Source organism: Microtus pennsylvanicus, chromosome 1 (genome assembly GCF_037038515.1).
Source record: "Microtus pennsylvanicus isolate mMicPen1 chromosome 1, mMicPen1.hap1, whole genome shotgun sequence".
Classification (NCBI taxonomy): Eukaryota; Metazoa; Chordata; class Mammalia; order Rodentia; family Cricetidae; genus Microtus; species Microtus pennsylvanicus.
Genome location: NC_134579.1, coordinates 186,596,672 through 186,611,289, shown reverse-complemented (window position 1 = coordinate 186,611,289; position 14,618 = coordinate 186,596,672).

Genomic DNA, 14,618 nt, shown 5'->3' with positions numbered 1-14,618 from the left:
GAACTCCTACAGCTGATAAATACCTTTAGTGATGCGGTAAGATACAAGATCAACTCAAAAAAATCAGTAGCCCTCCTACACACAAAGGATAAAAAAGCAGAAAGGGAAATCAGAGAAACATCACCTTTCACAATAGCCACAAATAGCATAAAGTATCTTGGAGTAACATTAACCAAGGAAGCAAAAGATCTATTTGACAAGAACTTTAAGTCTTTGAAGAAAGAAATTGTAGAGGACACCAGAAAATGGAAGGATCTCCCATGCTCTTGGATTGGTATGATCAACATAGTAAAAATGGCAGTCCTACCAAAGGCAATCTATAGATTCAATGCAATCACCATCAAAATTCTTCACAGACCTTGAGAGAACAATAATTAACTTTATATGGAAAAGAAAAACCCAGGATAGCCAAAACAATCTTATACAAAAAAGGAACTTCTGGAGGCATTACCGTCCCTGACATCAAGCTCTATTACAGAGCTACAGTAATGAAAAAAACTTGGTATTGGCCTAAAAACCGAGATATTGACCAATGGAATCAAATTGAAGACTCGGATATTAATTCACAAACCTATGAACACCTGACTTTTGACAAAGAAGTTAAAAGTATACAATGGTGAAAAAAAGCATCTTTAACAAATGGTGCTGGCATAACTGGATATCAACCTATAGAAGAATGAAAATAGATCCATATCTATCACCATGCACAAAACTCAAGTCCAAATGGATTAAAGACCTCAATATAAATCTGACTACACTGAACCTGATAGAAGAGAAAGTGGGAAGTAGCCTGCAATACATGGTCACAGGAGTCCATTTCCTACATGTAACCCCAGTAACACAGACAATAAGAGCAACAATGAGTAAATGGGACCTCCTGAAACTGAGAAGCTTCTGTAAAGTAAAGGACACAGTCATTAAGACAAAAAGGCAACCTACTGAATAGGAAAAGATCTTCACAAACCCCACATCAGAAAAAGGTCTGAGCTCCAAAATATATAAAGAACTCAAGAAACTAGACATTAAAATTCTAAATAACCTAATTAAAAAATGGGGTACTCAACCGAACAGAGAATTCTCAACAGAAGGATTTCAAATAGCAAAAGAAACTTATGGACATGTTCAACTTTCTTAGCTATCAGAGAAATGCAAATCAAAACCACTTTGAGATACCATCTTACACCTGTCAGAATGGCTAAAATAAAAAAACACCAATGGTAGCCTATGCTGGAGAGAATGTGGAGTAAGGGGAGCATTCATCCACTGCTGGTCAGAATGCAAACTTGTGCAACCATTTGGAAATCAGTGTAGCGGTTTCTCAGAAAATTGGGAGTCAACCTACCTCAGGATCCAGCAATACCACTCAAGAGATGCCCAATCATACTACAAAAGCATTTGTTCAACTATGTCCATAGTAGCATTATTTGCAATAGCCAGAACCTGGAAACAACCTAGATGCCTCTCGACTGAAGAATGGATAAAGCAAGTGTGGCATATCTACACATTAGAGTACTACTCAGCAGTAAAAAACAATGACATCTTGAATTTTGCATGCAAATGGATGGGGATAGAAAACGCTATCCTGAGTGAGATAACCCAGACCCAAAAATATGAATATGTTATGTACTCACTCATTAGCGAATTCTAGTCACAAACAAAGGACATTGAGCCTATAGTTCGCTATTCTAGAGAAGCTAAGTAGTAAGGTGAACCCAAAGAAAAAAAAATATAGATCCCCCTGGAAATTGGAAGCAGACAAGGTCGCCAGGAAAAAGTTGGGAGAATCAGGGTGGAAGTGGGATGGGGGGAAGAAGAGAGGGGGAGAGAGAAGGAAGAATGGGAGGGATATATGTATTGTATATATATATATGTGTGTGTGCATATATATGCGCATATATGTATATGCCATGGCCCTGCTCTAGTCAATAAAGAATCCTTTGAAGATAAAAAATAAAAAAATAACTGTTTACTTTAAATGTGTGTGTGTGTGTGTGTGTGTGTGTGTAAAATGATGATAATTACAGAAGTAGAGGTCATGAAGCTTAGAGGGAATGGGGGCTGCTAAAGAAGCTGGTGGGAGATAGGGTGCAGATAGGTGGAGGTTGGAGCAGAAATGATGCTGTAAATATGGTATTTGTGTATGAAATTCTCAAAAAATACATAAAGGATAAAAACAGTCTAGTTTGTTTTCAAGTTTCACAAAGCATCAATACAAAAATTGCACAGCTATAAAGGAAAAAAATAGTAAATTGGTCTCACTTCTGAAAAGATATTCAAAATCAAGGTAAAAATTGGGTCAGCTCTCAGGAAGTCCAGAAAGACAATATTTAATAACAAATCGCTTTTGTACTCATCAAAGGAAGCTATAGTTTGACCGTAGGAGAAACATAACTGAAATAACAAATAGGCAATGTGGCATTGTGTAAAATGTTGCCTGCCAGTGATGCTTTTTTAAATAACAGAATGCATGATGTACTGGCTCTTTGGAACCTATTCCCTGTGGTGGGATGCCTCATCCAGCCTTGTATAGAGGGGAGGAGCTTGGTCCTGATTCTGAATGGAAGATGGAGGAGGAGTGGATGGGAAGGGAGGGAGGTGGAGGAGGTGGTGGGAAAAGAGGAGGTAAAGAAAACTAGTTGGTATGTAAAATAAATTAAAAAAATAACCTAATGCATGAAGGTAACGGGATCAGAGAACATGCTGACTGTTAGGATTTCCTCATCAGAATGTAATTTATTTATCATACATGCACTCCTGCCAGGAACTGAGTTAGGCTCTGCCAGTTCTGAAGCTACTGCCCTCTCTGACCTTCAGATGGGAATATACCCTAGCTTCCTCAAAGACTTACAGAAATCAGGCTGGGTCCAAATGTCAACAGTGCAGCGTTCTGTGAACATAGCAAATTCTGCAATCAAAAACTTCAATATTCTTACGCTCTTTCCCTTCCTCAGAATATCTTCTTCGTGGTTTAGTTAAACCTTAATACTTATTAAAAACCGAACAATTAGATAACTTCCATGAAATAGTTACTCTTAAGTATTTTCTCTTAGACAAACCTCTTGGCCGATGCAAATAATCCCAACCAAACCAAATCAAGCCGAATTAAAAGATGCCCATGTTTAATGGAGTGCTCTCAGGTGGCCCTGGGAAAACATGGAGAGGAGAAGAGAGAGAAGTGGAGACCACACAAAACCAGGAGACCATGTGTTCATTCTCTGGGGCACAGTTTAAATAGCCTGTGGGAGTGGTCTTGGCCTTCCCTGGGGAGGGGTTACCATTTGGTGGGCTTTCTTGGAGGTGAAGTTTGTACTGAGGCAACTCCCAGGGGAGGGAGCTTATGCCAGGAGCTGGGATGAAGCTCCCAGCCAAACAATCTGGACTTTTTGTACAAAGGGGTGCCAGCGAGCTGAGGGGACGCTTTCAACCAAACAGTTACAAGTGTCCCCCTGTCTGGAAAGCACTTCCAAGTCCACCCACCCAGTTGAGCTGACATCTCTGGTGCTGGGAGTGTCATAACCGCTCCCATTTTGAACAGGAGAAGCTGTAAACCACCATCAAAACTTCGGAGGTCAGAAGTCAAGTGACCTTACAGTTAAAGAAAGAAAAACCAAACAAACATAACTTAGAGATAGCAATAAAAATTTTAAATTAGCAGAAGAAATCTAACTTTGCATTAAAGAAATAAATACTGTATGACCAAGTAGGACTTATGTCAGAAGGGCAAGTTTATTTCAAAAGTGGAAAATTCATTAATGATTCCACATAGATATTGTCTTTTTTATTTATTTGTTTGATTGGTTGGTTTTTGGAGATAGGGTTTCTTGATATAGCTCCGGCTGTCCTGGAACTCAATTAGTAGACCAGTTGGTCTTGAACTCACAGAAATTCACTTGACTCTGCCTTCATGTGACTCATATAAGCATATATATATATATATATATATATATATATATATATATATATATCCAGAGTGCTGAGATTAAAGATGTGTGCTACCACTACCCTGCATAAAAATTTTTAATGAAAAAAAATAAGATAATCTCCACATTTTCTGGTGTGGGGGCAAGCCCTTGAGAAAAAATAACACCCCTTTCTCCCACTTTTCTTTCTTCTGTTTCTCCCACTTCCTGAGTCCTGTCTTCCAGGGGGAACTAGACGCCCTTTTATTCCAGTAGGAGTAAGCACTGAAAAAAATCTGAATTGATAAAGACTTTCTTGTCCTGGTAAAATATGTATTCCTACGTTTTGAAGCCACAATCATCATTGGAAAATGCTGACAAAGAGGAACAAAGCATTTTGCCTAGACTTGCTGTTAGCCTGGAAGAGTGGCATGTCACACCAGTGAATAGATGAGCTGAAATTCACAAATCAAATCAGAGGACTGTCCTTGGAGGATTGGGAAATTACACTTCTTTTGAACATAAGGCTAAAGACCTCTAAATATTAAAATTAAACCAGTAACACTCTCACAAAATGTAGGTCAGTCATCCTTAATTATCTTTTATATATCTTAAACAATTGGACAAATAAATAGATATATACATAGTTAATAATGGGAGAGTGATATCCTGTGGTTGAAAAAGACAGTGGGAAATATGCAATGAGTCTGGAATTAGAGAACCATTGAGACAAAGATAGTCACGTAGTTATAAGTGGATATAGACACATCTGTCTGTCTCTCTATGTATGTACATGTCCTGCCCATAACTCCATTGTTTGTATAGGTAGTGGTTAAGCGTGGAGCTCTCTTTCTCTTTCCCTCTCTCCCACCTTTCTTTCTTCTGTTTCTCCCACTTCCTGAGTCCTGTCTTCCAAGGGGACCTAGAAGCCCTTTTATTCCAGTAGGAGTAAGGACACTTGCACTCGTAACATGAGGCCTTATTTTCCAAATGAATTTTCCTTCCCTAAAAGGAGCCTGGCATCTCTGGGGAAATAGTAGGCTAGATCTAGGTAAGGAAACGAACAAAACAGATTGGGAAAAGTTTGCGGTACATAAAGGTAAATTAGGAACAAAAAGCTGATGGGACGTATCAGAGCAGCACAGGAGCTAGCTTGAAGGAGCTCCTATTTGGCAAAGCCTGGCGCAATCTGAGTATCCCAATAAAGACAATAAATTAAAGAACTATGAACTATTGTTAAAGCATTGAGGATCTATGGTACAACAGACACATTGGGAAAGGTAAGCTCCACCTTATAAAAGGGTGCCAGCTCATAAATGAGGATAGAATGAAGGAACCATAGACATCAACACTTGGTAAGCATCATGATAATTGACATAACCTAGTGAGTCATACCCAAGATCTGTGTTGAAAAACAAAGGGTAAAATTCTGTGTAGCAGAAAAACTTATAGAAGGAAGAAGCCACATCAGACTGTGGCTCGGATAGACACTGCTGGGAACTGGCTCCCAGGCAGCTGGCTTTCTTGCTGTTACTCAGGAGGAGCTGGGCTTTGCCCTGTGACCATCTAGTCTCATGTGGGTAATCTGTGCCTGACACCTGCAAGTCACCACAACAGCCCCAACGTTAGGGGTGTTTCTTCTACTCAACAGCTTCCAAGACTGGAGAAAATATCTGAAATTCTAAAAGATCGAAGAAGTCAAAAGAAAACACCCTCTCTCCCCAAAATCTAACCCCTAAACCCCAAACACCAGTTAGCACATGGGAGGTTGAGAGAGGAAGATCGTCATAGTGGAGTCTAATCTGGGCAGCAGAGTGAGCTCCAGGAAAGCCCAGGATACAAAGTGAGACTGTTTTGAACAAAAGCAATAAATAAAATAAAATTTGAAAATAAAATAAATACCTTAACTGGAGATGCCTGTAATCCTACCACGCATGTTCTTTAATCCAGAAATCTCACAGCTAAAACTTTCCCCTTAAGTTTCAGTTACAAAAAAGCAAAAGCTGCAAAGGAAATGTTTGTATGATGTATCCTATGACATGGCTATAAATTATGATACATTTATGAATAATAGAGTGATGTTTATATAATAAATAATAAACATGATCATACATCTGTTTGGGGACTATGTGACACAACCATAATACAGAATAGGTGGCGTGTGTACAACAAAGATTCAAGTCAATGCATGTGTTGTGGGTGTTTTGCGGTTTGGATACCAATTGTCACCTGAAGAATCATGTGACTCACGTAAAGGGCCTTGATACTCAATGCGGCAATGTTCCGAGATGCAGCCATAGATGGGATGGGATTGCAGGGGCTCAAAACTCATCAATGGATCAATCCATGCATGAGTTCAGAGTCGAATGAACTAGGAGAGGGTCAGTCCAAGTTATAGTAAGTAGGTCACTGAGCTTGCTTGCCCTTGAAGAAGGTGTCTTGTTTCTGGTCTCTCTTCTCCTCCCCTCTCCCTCCTGTCTCCTCTCTCCTCTCCTCCCCCCAACCTCTCCTTTGGTCCCCCTCTTTCTTCTTCTCTCTTTTCCTCCATGTCCCCCTCCCTCCTTCCCCCCTCTCTCCCTTCTAGTTGCCAGGGGGTGAGCAATCTCCTCTCCACTGTGATGCTCTGTATAGTGGCAGAAACAACAGACCCCAGTGGAAATTTTCAAGCCACGAGCCAAAATTAGTCCTGCATCCTTTAAATTCTTTCCTCCAGCATTTCACAGCAAGGAGAAGCTAACACAGAAGGCTGACGGCGGTCAGTATGAGCAACTAAGTAACACAAATGCAGACAGTGGTGAGGCTTCACCTCTGGGAACGTTCAGGAAGGATGGCGTACATGCTGGTTTCTTCTGAAACAGTTTGGAGCAAGTGCAGAAGAAACCATTTATGGAGGGGGGGAGCAAACGTGGAGAAAGAAAATGCTTTCTTTATTTTAGGTCTTCCTATGATCTGTATCATCTATGTGGGACTTTATCACGTTACTTTATAAGGTCAGGGGCATTTTAAGTAATACATACTCATTCATAATAAAAAACAATAGGATGATAGTGCCCATCAGCCATCCATGTGCTTCAGATAAGCCGCAGCACCTCACCCAGACTAGCTCATTTCATTTTCACACTTCTATAGATAGTAACTACCATTATCCCCACTTGGCACATCAGGACATTCAAATGCAGAAAGTTAAGCTAGCCAGGCATGGAGAAGCACACCTGTAATTGTAGCGTGTGGGAGATCTTGGATTCAAACACAGAAGAGGGGGAAAATAGAAAATGAGAAATAAAAGTGTGCTACGTCACACACTGAGGAAGATTGAGAGCCTCGGTCGAAACCCCTATTTTCACCCATTGCTCTTACTGTGAGGGTTTTTTTTCTGATTTTTTTTTTTAAATAGCAAAATAAAAAGCCACGCCAGATGTGCTGGCTCACAGCAGTTATCTCAGCACACAGGAGGTTGAGAGAGGAGGATTGCCACAGTTTGAGGCCAAGCTGGGCAGCAGAGAGAGCTCCAGGAAAGCCCTGGTTATGAAGTGAGACTGTTTCAAATAAAAACAATAAATAAAATGAAATTTGAAAATAAAATAAAAATTTTAACCAGACATAGTAGCGCATACCTGTAATCCAAGCACTTGGGGGTTGGAGCCTGGAGGATAAGGTGTTCAAGTTTAACTAACCTCGGCTACATAATGAGTTTGAAGTCAGTCTGGGCTACATAAGACCCCGTCTCTAATTAATCAAATAATTAAATAATTGATCAATTAAACTCATAATGAAAGAGCTGAAGAGATAGCTCAGCAGCCAAGGATGCTTGCTGCTATTCCAGAGGACCCGAATTTGGATCTTAGCACCAGCATGAGGTGGTTAAGCACTGTCTGTTCACCTCCAATGTACCAGATCCCTTCTTTTGACCTCTGTGATCACTGGCAGATGTGTGGTATGCATTTGTGCACATGCATGCGCGTACACACACACGCACACACACACACACACACACACACACACACACACACACACACAGAAAAGGTAACCATAAATTTAAAAGTTAAAAAGCAACAAAAACTCTTGATGATTATGATTCCCTGTGCTAATATCGTTCTGCTTTTCTTTACGAAAGCATCTAAACCAAGGTATCTTTTCTTGCAGTGGTTCCCATCCTTCCCAATGCTGCCCCCGCCCCCCGCCCGCTTAATACAGTTTCTCATGCTATGGTGGCACTAACCATAAAACCATTTTGATGCTACTTTATAACTGTACTTTTGCTACTGTTATGAATTGTAATGTAAGTACCTGATATGTGACCCCTATGAAGGGTTGTTGTATCTCACACCTTACAGAGAGGTCATGACCCACAGGTTAGGAGCCCTTACTACAATGACAGTGACCCCACCCCTAGTCCCATCTGACTAATCGGTGTGTATCCATTAGGCCTTCAGACTCTCCCTCTGCTGAGTCCCCATGTGGTTAAGTGATTTTGGTGATTCTGGTTTTGGTGATTCCTTTCTGGTAAAGCAAATGACATCATACATTTCTCCAAACAGTTCCTTAGCACATTCCATAAATATTGATGTATAATACTAATTTTGACTGTTTTAATTTTTTGCCAATATTCCTTGTGATTTTTTTCATTGTATTATTAATACATTTTAGATATGTGTTTTAAAATTTTACTGACATCTTCCAGTTATTCATTTCTACAACAATGCTCTTATGGTCAAAAGTGACTGACAAATTGTATGGTTTTAACCTTTTAAAGCCCATTTCAACTTATCTCCATGACTAGACACAGGGTTCTGTGATCTAGTATGGTGAATGTTTCTTTGGCCTTTGGAAAGAATTTTTATTTTCCTATTTGTTTGGTGAACTGTTCCGTGAACAACAGTGAGATCGAGTTGGCTGATGGTATCTATCTATACATTTAAAAGGCGTAGATGGAGGAAAGTAGGTGCAGTTTTTAAAGGTTTGTTTCTTTCCGTATGTATATGAAAACCATTTTTAGATGAGTATGTCTTATCATTGTTAGATTTTCTTGATGAATATATAAGTATTTAACTTTTTATTGGGAAATTTATATTCTCTGGTAATAATTTGTCTTCTGAAATCTATTTTGTCTATCTTTAACTTTAAAAAAAGGATTTATCTATTTATTTATTTATTATGTGTACAATGTTCCTCCTGCATGAACACCTCCATGCTAGAAGCAGGCACCAGATCTTACTACAGATGGTTGTAAGCCACCACATGGTTGCGGGGATTGAACTCATGACCTCTGGAAGAGCAGCCAGTGCTCTTAACCTCTGAACCATCTCTCTAGCCCCAACTTTGCCTAACTTTTAAAGATCAAATGTTTCATGTTGGATGGTGGTGGCACTCAGGAGGCAGAGGCAGGCATATCACTGTGAGTTTGAGGCCAGGACAGCCAGAATTGCTGCACAGAGAAACCTTATCTCCAAAACTAGAGCAAACAAACGAATAATAAATAAATAAAATAATTTTTGAACAGTATTAGCACATATCTTTTTCATGATATTTTTCATTTATCTTTTGTGTTTGTATTTAAGGAAAAACTTCAGTGTTTCTTTTTTCCCTGTGTACCTGGGCTGCCTGGAACTTACTATATCATCCAGGTTGGCCTCAAACTTATGGTAATCCTCCTGCCTCAGTCCCTCTAGTGATAAATCACCATGCCTTGAAAAAGCATATTTTTCTTATAGAGGACGTACCTGGTTTCATTACATCTATCTCTGCTTTTTTCATTTTTCTTTTCTTGTTTTTATTATGCTATACAATTTTCTCTGCTCTCCTTCCTTTCTCCCCTTTCCATTTCTATCCTCTCTATCTCTGTTTTTTGATGTAGTGTTAGGCCATTTTCACTTAATTAAATCAATAGACTGGCATATACTCCCTACATTTTCTCTTTTTACTTGTCTTCTGTAATCTTTGTTCCTTTTACCTCTTTATCTGCCTTCCTGAGTTAATAATATTCTACTTTATCTACTCTTTTGACTTAGTAAGCACAAAGTACTTTATGTCGTTGTATGGAGTCTATGATGTAAATATTTAACTTATCTGGTCTACTTTCACATATTATATTTATTCTGTACTTCATTTTCTCTTGTCTTTTTGTCTTTGTTCTATTGTTGTATATTTTCCTTCTACATAAAATAATAAACATGCACACATTAACTGACAATAAATTTTTTTGCTTTAGATCATTATTAGTCTGTAACATGGATTTTAATGGGAAACCTTTATTTTCTTTGTTTTTATCTATATTATTCTTACAAGTCTTGGTGTTCTTCATACCTTTGAATAGGTCCGAATCTTTCTCTGATATCACGCTCCTTCTATCTAGTGAATATATCATGTTTCTTGTAGTCATAGTGTAGTGGCAAAAACTGACTCTGCTTTTGTTAGTAGACATGGTAGTACCACATATATCCATATGTCCATTGTGTGTGCTTTTCTTGCACTCTGTAACTGTTTGCCTCATTGCCTGAATCTGAAGCTCATAGACTGGCTATCTAGCAAGATCTCAGGATCTATCTATCTCTACCCTCTCAATGTTGTGGTGCAGGTATGTACAGCTACGCCTGACTTTTTATATGTGTGTTGGAGATTTGAACTCAATCCTCATATTTGCTGAACAAGCATTGTCAACCCACTGAGAAATCTTCCTGGGCCAGATACAATATAATTTAAAGATCATATTATGTACTGACTGCCCATTTGCGCTTTAGAAAATAACCTCGCTTTTTAGGGCACTTGGCCATCAATGCATTTGTTCCTTTATTTGTCCCTTTGTGCTAAACATCTTTGTTTCTCAAAGAATTGATGAAGAGCAAACATCCAGAGCCATTGATTTGCTTACGAGATCTTCAGCCAATTTTCCTGCTAGAATTAGGACTCTCTATTGAAAGACCACATGGAAAGTTCTTTACACAGCTGTTAACTCTCCCAACCTTCTCTGCATTGATTGTTTTCTTCAAAAGAAGCCAAAACAAAATCCTAGATCACTGCATTATAATGCGTGATTAGCTTTTTAGTCTTTTCACACAAACCATTTATTGACCATGTTGTATAATTTTGTCTTGATCTGCAGTTATTAAAAATGCCTTCAGAATTAACATCAGAATAATTTAATGGGTTCATATAAATGTGCTGAAATTAACATGTTCTGATACAATGAAAAACACTGAAGGTTTTCTTAAATTACTGTAGTCTACCTAACCTGAAAGTTTGTCACATTAAAATAGATAGAAACAATGGCAAAAAGAAAATGAGATTTTAAATATATAGCTTATGCTCACAAAACAGTGAAGGAAGTCTCTAAGAGGAAATGGGATGCAATAAAAATAAGGACAATTGATACATCAGCTTTCTAAAATGGGTCTTAGACAAACTGGAGAAAGTTGGTAAATTAAGACTTGGAATTAACAATGACTGAAAGCTTGGCAGTTAACTGAGCATGAGCCCACAGTGAAATAGTTTATAAGGAAGTCTGTCTATTTGGATAAAGAGGGAGAGGGAGAGAGAGAGATTATCTGTTCCCAGTGCAGAGAGGTTAGTTAACAGGAAAAAGTAGGCATTTCAGCCAAGGCTCTGTTTGAAGGGGTAAAAGTAAAGAAAGCAAAAAAATTCTAGTCCATTTGTCAGTATTAGTCTTTCTCATACAGTGCCCCAGCAAACATTACAAGTATGTTTATTTGTGGTGTTTTTTAAGTAAGGTCTCACTCTCTTGCCTTATCTGGCATCAAACTCATGACAATCCTCTCATCAGCCTCCCAAGTGCTGGGACTTGATGTGATTCATTATGCCCATTGTGGTAGTTTGAACGTAACTGGCTCCCATAAGCTCACAGGGAATGGCACTATTAGGAGACATGGCTTTGTTGGAGTAGGTGTGGCCTTTTTGGAGGAAGTGTGTCACTGTGAGGGTGGGCTTTAAGGTCTCATATATGCTCAAGCCATACCCAGTGTCTCAGTTCATTTTCTGTTGTCTGCAGATCAAAGATGTAGAATTCTCAGCTCTTCCTCCAGTACCATGACTGCCTGCACACTGTCATGTCCCACCATGACAACAATGGACTAAACCTCTGAACTGGAAGTTACCCAATTAAATGTTTGCCTTTAAAAGAGTTTCCATGATCATGGTGCCTCTTTACAGCAATAGAAGCTCTAACACACCCAGCATAAGAACAAATCTTGAGAACACAAAACAGAACATATCATATGAAGAAAAATTATCTCTCCGGCTTAATAAGTAAAGTGCATTGTAAACTTAACAGCCAATTTCACTACTGTACTCAAGTTGGGGATTAGGTTTTTAACAGCAGGACATCAGTTGGCAAATGCCCCATTTCTCCATCTTACTGACACTGGGATTCAAAACCAAATTGCCATGCACAGGCACATTATCCTGTAGAAGTTTAATAGTCTGGTGAGATAGATGACTCTTTTAAGAAATGTTAATCATGGAATGGCATCTTCTGTCCTGTAGAGGCAGGCTCGTTCCATGGGCTTTTCAGCCTGAGGCAAGGTTTCCAGAGTTCAGTTTAGTATCATGGCAATAATGTGCTGGAATCTACTCTGTGAAACACACGGAGATGGAAGAGAAATCCAGCTCCCACCCTTAAAGAGGCTAAGATCCATGTAGCTTATATATGTGACAGGCAAAATTTAGATCAGAGTGAATGTATGGTAATGAGTAAGGCAGCTGAGCAAGCATCCTCCAACCCCAGGCTGCATGAAATGCCACACACAAAGGATCTCCACTAACAGCCAACCCTGCAGAGGCCAAGTTGAAGCCACAGTTCCAGCCTATGACAGAGTATGTCAGTTTCCGGGGCAGCACAGTCCTGGAAAAATTCATATTCTTCTTCTGGAGGATGACTAGTTTAAGAATTCACCACAAGCCTTCATGAACTCTTCTGAGATTTTACAACACACAACTTTTTCCTCCCTTCCTCTGTCCCTCCCTCCCTCCACACTTCCCTCTGCTCCTCCCTCTCACTTTCCCTTCTTTCCTCCCTCTCTCACTCTCTTCTGTCCCTCCTTCTCCTTTTCACTTGTTTCCTCTTTTGCTTCCTCTGTTCCTCCTCTTCCCTGCCCCCAGGTCATGCTTCCATCATAGTCTGATGGCTCTTCTGCCTTTCCTGGCTCCTTCTTCAATTTTTGTCTTGAATATTTTCTCACATTAACCTATACCAGTTTAATCCCATCTTGGATGCTTGGCTTCTTTGAGAACTTACGTATACACATGGTTACACAATTTATGAAAATGCAGAAATATTAATTCGGGGGCTGAAAAGATATTTTAGTTAGAGGGATAGTCTGGCATCCCTGAAGCTTTTCCTTCTACCCTTAGCAACGCACAAACTGGGCTTAGAGGCACACCTCTAGCACTTGGGGAAGTAGGAGCTAATTCAAGGCCAGCCTGCAGCATGGGAAATCCTGTACAAACAAACAAACAATAGGGCTGGAGAGATGGTTAAGAGCACTGGCTATTTTTCTACAAGTCCAGTTCCCAGTAGCCACAACAGTCTGTAACTTCAGTTCCAATGTATTCAACACTCTCTGCTGACTTCCTTGGTTACCAGGCATGTCAGCATGTGGTTTACAGGCAAGCAAAACAACCATACACATCAAATAAAAATTGAAAAACAAAGAGAAATAAAAAATATTAATTTTGCAAACATATTTTACAAAAACAAATCTTGATTTTAAGAGCTGGGTTAGATAGAGGATGCAGGACAAGTAGCTGGCAGACAGGCCAGCAAATGGCAAGGCTAGAGCACAGCTAGAATGGGAAGAACATGGCTAAGTTTAATGGGAGTCGATGGTGACAAGCTAGAAGGGGTTGTGCTATTCCACTTCAAAACTGGAGACTGAAATCCTTAAAGCCTGGTGCATGTAAAGCAAGCAGCCTCCACTGAACTGTCCCCCAAGTGCAGACATTTAGTATTATTTTAAAGCATTTCAGCACTTTGATTAGGAAAAGACGGAAAATTTAGCTCAGACAAAAGGCTTGTTGTCTGTGAGTAGAAAACCTAGTTCATTGACTTTTAACAGACTTTATTGGTCCAAGGCAGTTTCTTAATCTGTCAGTTATGATGTCTTTGGGGGGGGGGCAGTCAGTTGACCCTTTCACAAGGATTGCATATCCTGCTATTTACATTACTATTCATAACAGTAGCAAGAGTACAGTTATGAAGGAACAAAGATAATAATTTTATGGGTGGGCATTACTACAACATTAGGAACCATATTAAAGGGTCACAGCATTAGGAAAGTTGAGAACCATTGGTCCATTGGGCACCTGGGTATGTCAATCAAATCAGAGATATCATCAGAGATCAATGTTTTTCACCTTGAACTTCATTTTGTCCAATGTTAACTCCTTCTTAAGACTATACTTTTCAAGAATAAAGATGGTTGCCATAGCATTCAGGCTGCCATGCTGCCTGGTTTACATATGCCACACCAGTGAAAGCTGGAGGGATTCTGTCAAAGCAAGAAACAAATTTTGTTGTGATGGTAAAGAAATTTTGATGGAAGTGACTCTTGGGGACTGTGATTATTGGTTGTCATCTTGACTATCTAGAATTAAATAAAACTCTGGGTTTAGCCCCACACAAACTAGATGCGGTGATACATATCTATAATCCCAGCACTTGGGAGAAGAAGGCAGAAGAATCAAAAGTTAAAGAACATTATTGGCTAT